Source organism: Moschus berezovskii, chromosome 17, assembly GCF_049115385.1.
Source record: "Moschus berezovskii isolate FMDL1 chromosome 17, NW_MosBer_1.0, whole genome shotgun sequence".
Lineage (NCBI taxonomy): Eukaryota > Metazoa > Chordata > Mammalia > Artiodactyla > Moschidae > Moschus > Moschus berezovskii.
In genome coordinates this window covers 46,919,492-46,932,810 of record NC_142476.1, presented here as the reverse complement: position 1 = coordinate 46,932,810, position 13,319 = coordinate 46,919,492, and the positions used below count along the sequence as shown (strand labels likewise).

At 47.4% G+C, this 13,319-nt stretch overlaps 1 long non-coding RNA gene across 1 annotated transcript; it reads left to right on the top strand.

The window, feature by feature from the left end:
- Nucleotides 1-3,302: 3,302 nt before the first annotated feature.
- Nucleotides 3,303-4,972, top strand: LOC148775147 (uncharacterized). The gene is made up of 3 exons (XR_016039473.1): nucleotides 3,303-3,361; nucleotides 3,562-3,621; nucleotides 4,772-4,972. It is a non-coding gene; the product is annotated as an uncharacterized LOC148775147 (long non-coding RNA).
- The last annotated feature ends 8,347 nt before the right edge of the window (nucleotides 4,973-13,319 follow it).

Here is a 13,319-nt window from a genome sequence, read left to right as displayed (position 1 = left end):
CTTCCAGACCATCACATAAATCCAAAGTCGCTGAGAAAATACTGACCCTACTCCATGTCCTTGACACTGTCAAATTTCCCAGCGAGGAGATCTTCAGGACACTGTAACCTTACTGAGTTCAGACAGTGGATTTCCCGGGTGCCTTAGTCCATCCAAGCTCATGTGGAGACCATGACCCACATCTAACAGCCAAGTCCTTTTTTTCCTATCCAAATCTGTGACGGAGATTTTTCCTTTCATAAGAGACTCAAATTTGAAATTCCCTAAAATTAATTTTGCTTTTTTCCCCACTGGGGCACAGTTTCTAAGACAGAGTATTATCACCTCATTAAATGTGTCAGTAAGTTTTAAAACTTGGGAGAGAGAGTTAGCAAACACAAGGGACCTGCAGTGTTTGCCTCTGAGATTTCCCTATCTTGGCAAGTACTTCCTACACTCAAGGCTGTGTTGATTTGAATCGTTGGGAAAGGGTTTGGGGAAAATCCAGGTATCTATGTTTCTATCTCGTGTCCTTCCAACCTGACCAGTTGTCCTTCAGTTCTTTGCCCAGTTCTATTGAAGAATCCTAAAACTCATCGTCTTTTGGGACAGAGAATGGTTGGGGTTTCAGAAATATTGTAATTTTGGATGGTTGGGCTGGCCCAGTAAAGGACCAGACACGTGGGAAAGAATGTATGGTGGTGATTGTAATCAGAAAATTTAACAAAGGCTTTAAAGATTGTGTCATAACAACAGATGCTTCAAGTGGTTAAAAATACCCATATTGTTACTCTTTCTGGCCCCAACTATGTCCTGAGACAGTGAAATTAGCAATGAAGGAAGCTAGTCCTTTACTGTGAATGAAAGTTTGGCTGCAGGGCTAAGATGTCTTAAAATGCAGAGAGGAGACAGAGGTTTTATAATAAGTTCACCCCTCGGAAATCTTCTCCAATTGTACAGCAGGTGCAGCAATGTGGAGAAAATATTTGAGGGAAAGCAAGAAGAAACTCTCTTCTCTTCAAAGATGTGATGGGTAAAGATCCCACAGCTTGCTTAGCTAGCAAGGATCTAGCCAATTCCAAGACCCAAAGTTTCTCTCTCTATTGACACTTTCTGGAAAAATGACTAAACCTTCCTGTACCTCAGTTATCCCAAGTGCAAAATCAGAAAAAATATTTTAACCTATTTTATGATACTGCAGGGGAAACACAACCTTGGATAAAGCTTGGGAAGTATTCACTTGTTAACTGTCTCATAAATGTTTAAGATTTCTAGGCCCCCGGGAAGCCTGCATGGTGTAAAGTTACAGCCAATTCACCTGATTGGAATCTGCTGTCAGGGACTTCAGAAATGTCCCTCGGGGACCATAGTGCTATCTGAGCAGAAGAAAACCAGGAGGTGCCTTGTGCAGGAGCCTGAATTTTCAACAGTGTGGGGCTGAACTGGAAGGCAAATTACTTTTGTTCTCTTTTCTTGGCCCACTGCAGAAAGTATTTTTATTTTATCACATATACATTTTCCTCCTTCCCCTGATCATGAACCAGAACCCTTTTATAGCTAGGAGAAGTTTTAGGGATTTTCTAGTTATTTCTCATTTTACAAACAGTGGGCCATGGAGCTAAGAGTCGAGTTTTCTGATTCTGAGAATTGTTCAAAGGAACCACTTAGCTCTACCCAGCCACGGCCCATGTAGCAGTCAGCTCCCGGCTCCCACTGCGGGGCAAATTCATACCGAAAAACCTTCTTCCTCAAACTTTGTGGATGTGAGTTCCTTTAGAGAAGCCTCTTGAGAGACCCTTGGACAGCAAGGTGATCAAACCAGTCAATCCTAAAGGAAATCAACCCTAATATTCATTGGAAGGACTGATGCTGAAGCTCTAATACTTTGGCCACCTGACTCTTTAGAAAAGACTCTGATGCTGGGAAAGATTGAGGGCAGGAGGAGAAGGGGGTGACAAAGGATGAGATGGTTGGATGGTATCACCGATTCAGTGGATATGAGTTTGAGCTAACTCCGGGAGATGGTGAAGGACAGGGAAGCCTGGTGTGCTGCACTCCATGGGGTCACAAAGAGTTGGACACAACTGAGCAACTGTTCAACAACCCTAGGGGCTCAGTGCCAAGCGCTGAGCTCAGGTCAAGCCCCTCCGTCAATAGAAGGAGATGATGGAGGTGACTGTCGTCCATAGAGGCTGCCATGAGCTTGGCCACTTCCCATGTGATCACTTGGTAATCTTCACCACAGTCTTATGAAACAGGCATCGGATTCCTGCCCGAGGAATCAGATGTGTAAGCAACCTTCCCTTGGGGGTGGGAGAATCAGGCTTCACGCCCAGATTCCAAGGCTGGCTTGCCTGCCTCTCCAGACCCTGAGGCTTTCTCAGAGAAACCACGACCTGGGCAGATGACCAAGGCAAGGACTCAGCCTCGGGGAAGGGGCAGTGGTAGTTTGGGATGGATTCCTGAAACTGGAGGATAAACTTGAAGGATCGAGGCAAGAAGCCAGTTTACAGACCTAGGGGTCCAGAAGGGCATTGCTAGCTGGACAGTTGGGCTGGGAGGTCTGGGCCCTGGAGTCCACCTGTCACTTAGACACAGTCCTGAGCAAACCCAGCCCCTGTTACTTGTGGGGTCTGGAATGTGGCAGTCCTCTGGCCTTCTCACCGGATGTTGCATGCTGAGTCAACTGCTGTTTCAGCTCACTTTAGCAGACAACAGCTGGTCACCCGGCTGGGTGTTCACCTGAGGTCACGGTTCACAGAGTTACAAACAGTGGGGGGATCAAGGGAGAGCAGTAGACTGCCTGGCTCTTGATCCTCCCTCCCTCTTGATCCTCCCTCCCTCACTTAGCAGTGCGTCAGCTTGGGCATGGCTACCCATTCCAGTATTCTTGCCTGGAGAATCCCATGCACAGAGGAGACTGGTGGGCTATAGTCCATAGGGTCACAAAAAGTCGGACACGACTGAAGTGGCTTAGCAGTCGTGACCGATAGCTTGGGCAGGTCAGTAAGTCTCTGCGGGCCTTAGTTTCCCTATCTTTACAATGGGCTATTTGATGATGAAGTGGGTCAGTCCACACAAACATGGGAGAGCAATGCCTGGCACACAGTAGGTGCTCAGAAAGGGGTGGTCGTCCTTGATTTCTGCACACGACGGTGTCAGCAGAGGGAGTGCTCCCCTGAAAGGACCTCTCCGGGACTTTATCCAGGCTGGGGACACACTGCCTTCTGAGTCAGGCCGTTCCATTTTTGGACAACTCTGACTAAGAAAATTCTTCCTTGCTTCCAGCCAAGTCCACCTCCCCACAACTCCCACGCATGGGCCCCAGCTCTGCCAGAAGGCAAATGTCAGAAAAATATTCTTGAAAGAGAGGACATAGAATGTAAATAAGAACGATAGAATCGGGTTGAGGAATTACAGTCTCCCGGGCTTCAGCCATTCCCACTGCCTAGCCCAGATGTGGTGGGGGTGGGGAGGGAGTCAAAGACCCTTTGGTTCAGTGGGAAAACCGGCCAAGGCTCTGCACTCTCCTCTACTCCCTTTAGAAACACAGTAATCAACTTTTCTCTTCATTCTTTGCAGGCCACAATGCACTGCTGACTGCCATGAGACGGAGCGACAAGTCACTCCCCACGAACAAAGGTGACGGTCCCCAGGCCGCGGAGCCTTGACCTCATCTCATTTCGTACGTGCCGTCCACCCTGTAATCACTGTGTCTCCAGGGAGCGTGCCCGCCAAGCAGCACATGCCGTTGGCCTCCTGTTTACAGAGCCCTTCTGGCGTCATATACAATCATGACCCCCGTGTGTTCCTTCCCTGTCTTCCTTGGCAGGTGCTGTGCCATAAGAAGGACGCACGCATCTTTTGTTTCAGGCAGTTGAGACAACTTATCTCGCCCCTGATGCTTGTTAAAAAGGATTTGAAATTGAGTGTCAGTGTTGCAAGATGAAAGGATTCTCTGAGCTCCGTTGCATGGTGCGCATGCTCTTAACACTACCCAAGTGTCCGCTTAAAAATAATTAAGATGATAAATCTCAAAGCAGCACTTTTTACCACCACCACAACAAAAATCTTTAAGGATGAAGTAGGTAGGTGAAATAATACAACACAGTGGCTTTGAAATGATGTGAGGGGATGCAAAAGTTTATTAAACTGTACACCTATGGTTTGTGTACTTTTCTCTAACATTGCTTGTGCTCAGTCATCTCTGACTCTGTGTGATCCCACGGACTGTAGCCCTCCAGGCTTCTCTGTCCATGGCATTTTCCAGGCAAGAATGCTGGAGTGACTTAGCATTGATAGTAGACTTCATTAAAAAGTTTATATACATATAAAAGTAATCATAGAGGAGGAAGACGTAAAGGGCGGGGGTACATTTGAAACTACATTATCCATGAGTTGGGTGAGTTCTAGTCTATTTCTGTGTGATTGAAAATTTTTCACAATAAAAGAATAGAAATGCAGGAAACATTTAAAATGTGGGAAAAGTGATTTGAACGTTTCGAGTATAGATCAGGACACACATGTAGACTCCTTTTAGCAGCTCTGGGGCAGGGCAAACTGTGAACTGGGTACCCAAACTCTGGGGCAGGGCAAGCCGTGAACTGGGTACCCAAATGGCCACATCCTGTTCTACAGGACGGGGAAGGCAGCACCTTCAGTTACCGTCAGGACACTATGTTCCTCCAAGAGCTTATCCAAGAATATGAAACAAAAAGAAGGGGCCCCATGGTTGGTCCACAGGTCTCCTTCTCCCAGCCATCTCTGGCTAAATGTCACTGTCACCCTCCAGGCCCTGCGGACCCCAAATCTTCCGAGCTCTCTGAGGACTTGGCCCCAGGCACCCTCCAGCCACTCTCAAGGTCAAGTGCAGTCCAAACCTTCCCAACAGAGGCGCTGTGTGCAGCCAGGACCCCCTCTGCATTCCCAGTACTCACTCTGAAGCCTGGTACTTCCTGGGGTACACAGAAGCTTTCGCCAAATCGCCCTCTGTCACTTTGGGTGAGTCATGCCCCCTCATCACAGGACAATCCAGCTAATCTTCCTCCATGGACCTGAATTTAAAAAGCTTTTTAGGCACTTCCTTGATGGTCCAATGGTTAAGACTCCACACTTCTAACGCAAGGGGTACTGACCCAGGGACTAAGATCCTGAATGCTGTTCAGCCAAAAAAAAAGCTTTTTAGCTCCTCTCTCCAGTGGGTGCTGAAGAAGTTCAGTTCAGTTCAGTCGCTAAGTCGTATCTGACTCTTTGCAACCTCATGGACTGCAGCATGCTAGGCTTCCCTGTCCTTCACCATCTTCCGGAGTTTGCTCAAATTCATTGTCATTGAGTCGGTGATGCCATCCAACCATCTCATCCTCTGTTGCCACCCCCTCATCCCCAGTCTTTCCCAGCATCACGGTCTTTTCCCATAAGTCTGCTTTTCACATCAGGTGGCCAAAGGATTGGAGCTTCAGCTTCAGCATCAGTCCTTCCAGTGAATATTCAGGGTTGATTTCCTTTAGGATTGACTGGTTTGATCTTGCAGTCCAAGGGACTCTCCAAAATCAAAAAGGGATGCTAGAAGGAAGTGGTTTGCATTTCCCCACACATCCTCCAGCGTGAGATCAAAACAGCCGCTAAAGGAAGAAGACGTGGGCCCTGGGCTTTTCTTCACCCTCATCAAATCAGATCAGCTAAAACTGTCAGTAAAAAAGAAAACAAAAGTCAATAAAGCTGTCAGGGCTCAGAAGTCCACGAGATGATTCTGTTCCCAGGGGCTCAGTGACTTTCAAGACTATCCGGAATGTAACTGCTAGACCAACGATTCGGTGATGACCCTGTGAAGTCAGGTCTGGGTGGGGGCAGCCCCTTCCCCGCCCCCACTTCTCTGTCATCAGGTGAGAGGTGAGGGCTGGGGGCTGGCAGGCAGGGGTAAAGTTGGGAAAATCTGGGTGTGAGTCAATTTGCTTTTCCCCAATTTTACATGTTAACTAGTATCGATCGACCACCTCCTCTCTCCAGGTCAGACCTTCATTCCTTGACATTGGACGAGTAAACAAAACACCTGGAGTCCCCAGGCGCCATCCCGACCTTCCCTCACCCCACCTCTGGGAGCACCATCTGGAGTTGACCTCTCCCCACGGGTGGGCTCTGAGCACAGCCGTCTCCTGCTTCTCCAGCTACTTCTTGCCTATCTTTAACTTGGCTGCCTTTCCCCTCCCTCCTCCCTGCACGTGGACACGTCCAAAGGTTCTGGCCTTGGACCTCCCTCCCCCTCCCTCCCAGGTCATGACCACTCCTAGTTTACCGAGGGCACGAACTCCTGCCTGAATCAACAAGGGGCACTGACTCAGCGCGTGGGAGTCCATCCGGGCACTGGAGCCTCTCTCCACCCCGAAGCCCGGAGTCCACCACCTCCATGCACCCACCCCACCCCCCACAGCTCTGGGGACCCCTGCTATTCACTGAGCCTCCTCCCTGGGCCCCCCTCCTCCTGCTCCCAGTCACAGAAAGTCCTCGGGAGACACAGAGCCCGGTGCCCCATCAGCGCAGACCTTCTGATCACCTCTAATTTTCTTCCTAGTAAAATCCCCCAGCTCCTATGATGGTGAGGCTGCTTCTTTGACCTCAGGACCTCTCTCCATCCTCTCTCTCAGAAAACCTGAATAGGACAAGGCAGTTGAACCCACAGCTGGGTCCCCCAGTCATGCTCCAGTAATCCCCGAGAATTTCTGCTTTTCCCTCTCTCTTCTTGCTCCCAGTTTTAGGGGAAGATGTTTCTCACTCCCCGCTACAGACTCTACCCTCACCTTCCTAGATTTTTGGCTGAACCTCAGGTCTTCCATCTATTACCATCTCTGGGAGCCTTAGACTCCATACCTGCAAAGTAAGGATAATCCTGTCTGCCTGTGAGCTAGGTAATACTCAATTTGCCAAGCTGTGATGATGACAACATGACCGATCTGTTCCTGATAATTCACAGTTCAATCCAGAAGGGGCTCACTGAACACACATCCCTGCTCCACCAGTCCTGCTGGTGAAGGAACCTGCACCCTGGCACTTTTAGGCACGTGCATCCCATCTCCTTGTGTGTAATTGATTCTTGCATCATTGGGAACCATGCATCTCCCAATGGTGGGATTTGCAGAACAAAAGGACTTGATGAAATGACGGGTCCAGCTCCACATGCTCTCTTGGCATCCTCCTCTCTTTCCCCCTTGCCTCCCACCACCTCTGCCTAAACCCAGTTGTCCAGCAAATATTTTATTGGGTATCTACTCTGTGCCAGGCACTTTTTCTAAACAATGACGATGGTGATCATGAAGGATGGAGGAAAGGGAGAACAGCTTCTATTTCCTGAGTACTTAGTGTGCCAAGCACTCACACATTTGGAGTCATTCAGTTCTCACAATGGATCCATCCGTCTGTTCCCCAGAAACCCCAGTGAAATGGGTGCAGTCATCATCCTTGTTTCACAAGTGGCTGAGCTGGGGCTAAGCTGGGGTCACGCAGTCCCAGAAGGGCCCCTGGGATGTCCAGCCCTCCTGTCCCCAGGCTGTATCCGCGGCTGTCAAAGGGAAGAGATAATAAAAGAGGATGTGGCCCAAGAGATAACCTGATAAAGCCAGGGAGCAAAGTGCTGCAGGAAGGGCTCAGGACCCGTATTAGGAGAGTGTCACAGGGTGACCTTTCACTAAGACCCGGTAGATCAGGGGCCCAGGTGCTCAAGGTGTGGGCGGAAGAGAAAGGATGACTAAGGTCCCCGCCGTCCAGCATTAGGTCTCAGACCCAGGAGAGGAGCTGCGGGACAACATGCGGACAGCTGGTGGAATTCCAGTTTAGATTGTGCACTGTATCCTGGCTTTCTCTTTACGTTACATTTCCTGATCTTGGTCACTGTGGTGTGGTGGTATCCGAGGATGTCTTGGTGATTGGGAAACACACGCTGAAGTGTCCAGAAGCACAGTGCCTCCTACTTAACTCTGAAATGGTTTGGAAAAAATATGAATCTAGGTGTGGGCTTCCCTGGTGGCTGAAATGGTAAAGAATCTGCCTGCAATGCAGGAGACCTGGGTTTGATCCGAATGGCTACTCACTCCAGTGTTCTTGCCTGAGAAATCCCATGGACAGAGGAACCTGGTGGGCTACAGTCCATGGGGTCACAAAGGGTTGGACATGACTGACTAACACTTTCAGATGTGTGTGTGTGTGTGTTGTAGAGACAGAATGACACAGCCTACAGAGCAAAGTGTAAACAATGAATGAACCTGAGCAAAGGGTATGCCTTGTACTATTCTTGCAGATTTTCAGGAAATTTTAAATTATTCCAAAATAAAATTTACCAGAAGTATAAGCACTGAAATAGCAGTACACAAATAGCAAGATCTTATAAAAATCAAATGCATGTGTGCATGCTCAGTCACTAAGTCATGTCTGACTCTTTTGTAGCCCCATGGACGATAGCCCACCAGCCTCCTGGTCTGTGGGATTTCCCAGGCAAGAATACTGGAATTGGTTGCCATTTCCTTCTCCAGGAGATCTTCCTGACCCAGGGATTGAGCCCAGGCTGCCTGCATTCCAGGCAGATTCTTTACTGTCTGAGCTACCAGGAAAGCCCTAAAAAACCAAATAGCACCCATCAAATACTGAAAAATGGGAAGGAGGGTGATGCAAGTGGGAAAGGGAGAGGTAAGAGAATAAAAAAATTGGGGAGGGGACAGAAAAGAAAGGAAGAAAGGAAGAGGGGAACAGAGAAAAAGAGGGGAGAGGAAGAATTCGGGATCCCTTGCATTCTAGCTCCTGACTGGACCCCTCCATTCTTAGGACTTCAACTTTGCATCTCCAGGAGGATGGCTCCTAAGACCTCATCTCCAGCTTGGTCAGTTGGCCAGTACTGCATTTGGAATTGCTTGGCACAGGACCCCACAGGATAATCCACTCTAAAGCTCTTCTCTTTCCCCTGCAACCAAACCTATCTCCCCCAAGGCCATCAACTCCAGATTCCATCTCCTCCCTCACCTTCTTTCCTTGGTCCACACCTTATTCTTTCTTCCTTTCCTGTTCCTCTTCTCTTCAGGTAGCTCCAGCTCCTGTAATCTCTCTGAGGATAACAATAGGGGCCTCCTGCCTGGGCTCACTGCCCCCAGGGTGTGGGCCTTCCACTCACCAACATTTGTGACCCAACTTTCCTGTAACTCAAGCATGCTGTCTGGGCTTCCCTGGTGGTCCAGTGGTTAAGAATCCACCTTGCAGTACCAGGGACACAGGTTTGATCTCTGGTCTGGGACGATTTCATGTGCCACAGGGCAACCGATCCTGTGCGCTACCACTAATAAGCCTGTGCTCTGGAGGTCACGAGCCCCCAGTGCTGAGCCTACATGCCGCAGCTACTGAAGCCTGAGATCCCTATAGCCTGCATTCTGCAACAAGAGACGACACCACAATGAGAAGCCCTTGAACCACAACTAGAATAGCCCCCACTTGCTGCAACTGGAGAAAGCCCGCCTTTAGCAAAGAAGACCCAGCCCAGCCAAAGATAAATAAATTGGGAAAAAAAAAAGCTCTCTTGGGTCTGATGTTTTTCATGGATATTTGTTTTAGCTTCCAGCTTCATCATGTTCCTTGGAAGCAGGCACTAACCCTGTTTCGAGACTGGATGCAGAGCAGCAGGAGAATTACCTAGTCAATTACCTAGTCAATTAAGTTACCCAGTCTTTCTAGGTTGTTCAGTTACACCTAAAGAAATTCTCATGCTCCCCTGCCATGTTTGGAGTGACAATAGGTGTGATTAAAAGGATAAGATCATGACACTAGGGCTGTTTGGGGGGCCCTCATTAGGTCCACCCCAATGTCAGGCCTTATGATCACCCACGAGGTTCTGCAGAAAGGCCCGTTCTGGGTGGCTTCGTATTTTCATGTTTCTCATAGAAAGGATTTTTTTTTTTTAAGTATAACATTGTTTTTAGAATAGACATTTACTAATGTAAATGTTCCAAAGCTCAACCCAGATTAAAACATACTCCCTAATTGTTTGTTGCTTCCTCGTTCTCTCTTTTCCCAGCCCAAGACATATGTTTTTGATATCACAGCAAACAGCAATTGATTCTATTTCTAGTTGCTTCAAAAACAATTCTAATGGCCTAGTCACTGTCCAAACAAGGCAAAGGCTGGGTGGATCAGCGTCCTTATGTCACAGTCATAAGGAAGGTCCTTGTAGTTAAATGTCTCCCAGCCCCCAGTTCCATATATTTAATTCCTTCTCTTGATACTTCATCCTTTCAGCTCATAAAAGAGAAAATGATGTCATGCCTAATAAATGCCAAAGTAGCCTTTTCGAGAAGTGACACCAAACATGGGCAGAGTGCCGAAGTCTTATTTGCTTAGGCAAACATTCAGACATCTGTCACCATTTAAGTTTTCATCTGAGATGCTGATTACTACACAGGTTTCAGTGAGGTTTTGATCTATCTGAATTTCAAAGCACTGGGATTTGAGCCCACACAAGATGTACATGCGAGAATCTCTGTATCACTGAGCAAGCATGTACCAGAACACGCACATCCTCCCAGAGACACAATAACATTATCAAGGACCACTTACTGTGGGTGGATTTAAAAAAAATTTTTTTTTACTATAATGTAAACTTCCTGTTGCGATTTGAACCAATTTCCTCTCCTTCAGTTCCTGGGGGAGACGATAAGCAGTTCATCATGATTGTCTGAACAATATGTGAGCGTTTCTATAGGAACATAGCATGGCTGATCTTTGTTCCATGGACCATCTGCTTTGAGTTGTTTGTCCAGGTGCGATGCATTTTTCTCCTTCGTTCCCAAGTTCTTCTCTGTTCCCTTTCGAATTGAAGATGTATGCTGGCTATTCACAGAGGAAAGAAAACTATCTTGGCCACAGAAGGTTGAACTGAAGCTCATCGGACCTCAGGCTCAGAACCCCTGGCTTCGTGAGCCCTTCACGGAGTCAACCATCACCGAAGAGAAAGAACTCTCAGGAATTCTCTGGTCCAGTCTTCTCCTGTGTGGGCTTCTATGGAAGCCAAAATCATCCACAGTGCCTTTAAAGGACACAGGAAAGAGGCATGTCTAGAGTTATCCATGCGTTTGACTCCCTCGTCCTCCTGGATTTTCTGCTGAACCCTAACCCTCAGCCAACAAATGTAACTGGGACAATTCTAGGCCACTCAGAACTTTAGCCACAGAGGCCCCTGGGATCAAAGCTGTGCAAGAAAGTCCACTAGGGAGGGGCTCAGCAGAAAGGACATCACTGTGGCCATGGGAATCCGGGCAAGGTCCCAGGTGGCTTCAGTCTTTCTGGAGAGGTTGCTTCCATCCTCACACCCTCTTCCATCCCATCGTGTCCCTGGACCACCAAAGATAAGTTTACAGGCAGCACTAAAATAAATTTAAACTACTCCTATAGGGCCTTCAGGCTTCCCTGATGGCTCAACAAGTAAACAATCTGCCTGCAGTGCAACAGACACAGGAGATGCGGGTTTGATTCCTGGGTCAGGAAGACCCCTTAGAGGAGGAAATAACAGCCCACTCCAGTATTCTGGCCTGAAAAACCCCATGGACAGGGGAGTCTGGTGGGCTACAGTCCAAAGGGTTGCAAGGAGTCAGACATCATGCACACATGAACATGAACATAAGGACTCCTTGGTTAAGACAGTGGTTAAGACACTGTGCTTCCACTGCGGGGGAATTGAGTAAAAATACCACATGGCAAAGCTGAGCACCAAAGAATTGATGCTTTTGAACTGTGGAGTTGGAAAATACTCTTGAGAGTCCCTTGAACTACAAGGAGATTAAATCAATCAATCCTAAAGGAAATCAGTCCTGAATATTCATTGGAAGGATGATGATGAAGCTGTAGCTCTGATACTTTGGCCACCTGATGCAAAGAACTGACTCTTTGGAAAAGACCCTGATGCTGGGAAAGATTGAAGGCAGGAGGAGAAGGGGATAACAGAGGATGAGATGTTTGAAATCAGTCCTGAATATTCATTGGAAGGATGATGATGAAGCTGTAGCTCTGATACTTTGGCCACCTGATGCAAAGAACTGACTCTTTGGAAAAGACCCTGATGCTGGGAAAGATTGAAGGCAGGAGGAGAAGGGGATAACAGAGGATGAGATGTTTGGATGGCATCACCGACTTAATGGACATGAGCTCCAGGGGTTGATGGCGGACAGGGAAGCCTGGTGTGCTGCAGTCCATGGGACTGCAAAGAGTCGGACACAACTGAGTGACTGAACTGAAAATTAAATAAAATACTCCCCATCCTCCCTCCCCCACTTCCCCTCTTCTTCTGCTTTCAACTGGGCCTAAATAAACATGATCCCCACTAGTGGCTTTCAAACTTTGCTAGTGATTCTGATCAACTGAGACCAATGGAAGCTGGACTATGTTTTAGGACTGGGCCATGACACCTGGTCTGTGAGCCCAGAGCCAGAGGGGGAGGGCCATCAGGTAAGAAGTTGCAAGGGATGCGCTTATGCTAACAACAAAAAAAAAGACGCATAGTTTATCTAAATTCATGCTTAATTTGGTGTCCTGTATTTATATTTGTTAAATCTAGCACCCGTAAGTGAGGAAGATAGGCATGATTAGGAAGTGGAAAGGGTTCTCACAGGTAGGGCCCCCAGCCCAACAATAGCTGGGGACATAGAAAAATTTGAGGGAGGGGCACTGGGAGTGGAATCTCCCTTACTTTGACTAAATTTTTGTGTGTGTGTTTCTGTGTGTGTGTGAAGTAGGCTTCCCAGGTGGTCCAGTGCTAAAGAATCCACCTACCAAGCAGGAGATATGGGTTTGATCCTTAGGTTGGTAAGATCCCTGGCGAAGGGAATGGCTACCCACTCCAGTATTCTTCCCTGGAGAATCCCATGGACAGACGAGCCTGGCAGGCTACAGCCCATAGGGTCTCAAAAAGTGAGATACAGCTAAGCAACCGAGCACACATCTGAAAGTAAAAATACCATAATCAAAGTTAAAAGACTGATGACAATATATCTTCTGCAAACATTAAAAATAAAAATCACTTGCTAAGTCCTACAAAGAAGTCTTACAAATCAACAACTAAAGTATTCCAACAGAAAAACAGACTATGATTAGGCAATTAAAAAAAAATGATTGACGAGCTGCAAAAGATATCTGAACTAAAATGAGACTTTTTAGCTTATTACATTAAAACAATTAATATAAGAACCACTATGAATAAGGATAGGAGTGGGGAATACACTGGTATAATCTCTCTGGAAAGGTACTTGCCAATATCCATCAAAGATCCTAAGAAATGTCAGTGTTTTAACATAAGGAGCCACAAAAGGACAAATGTACAA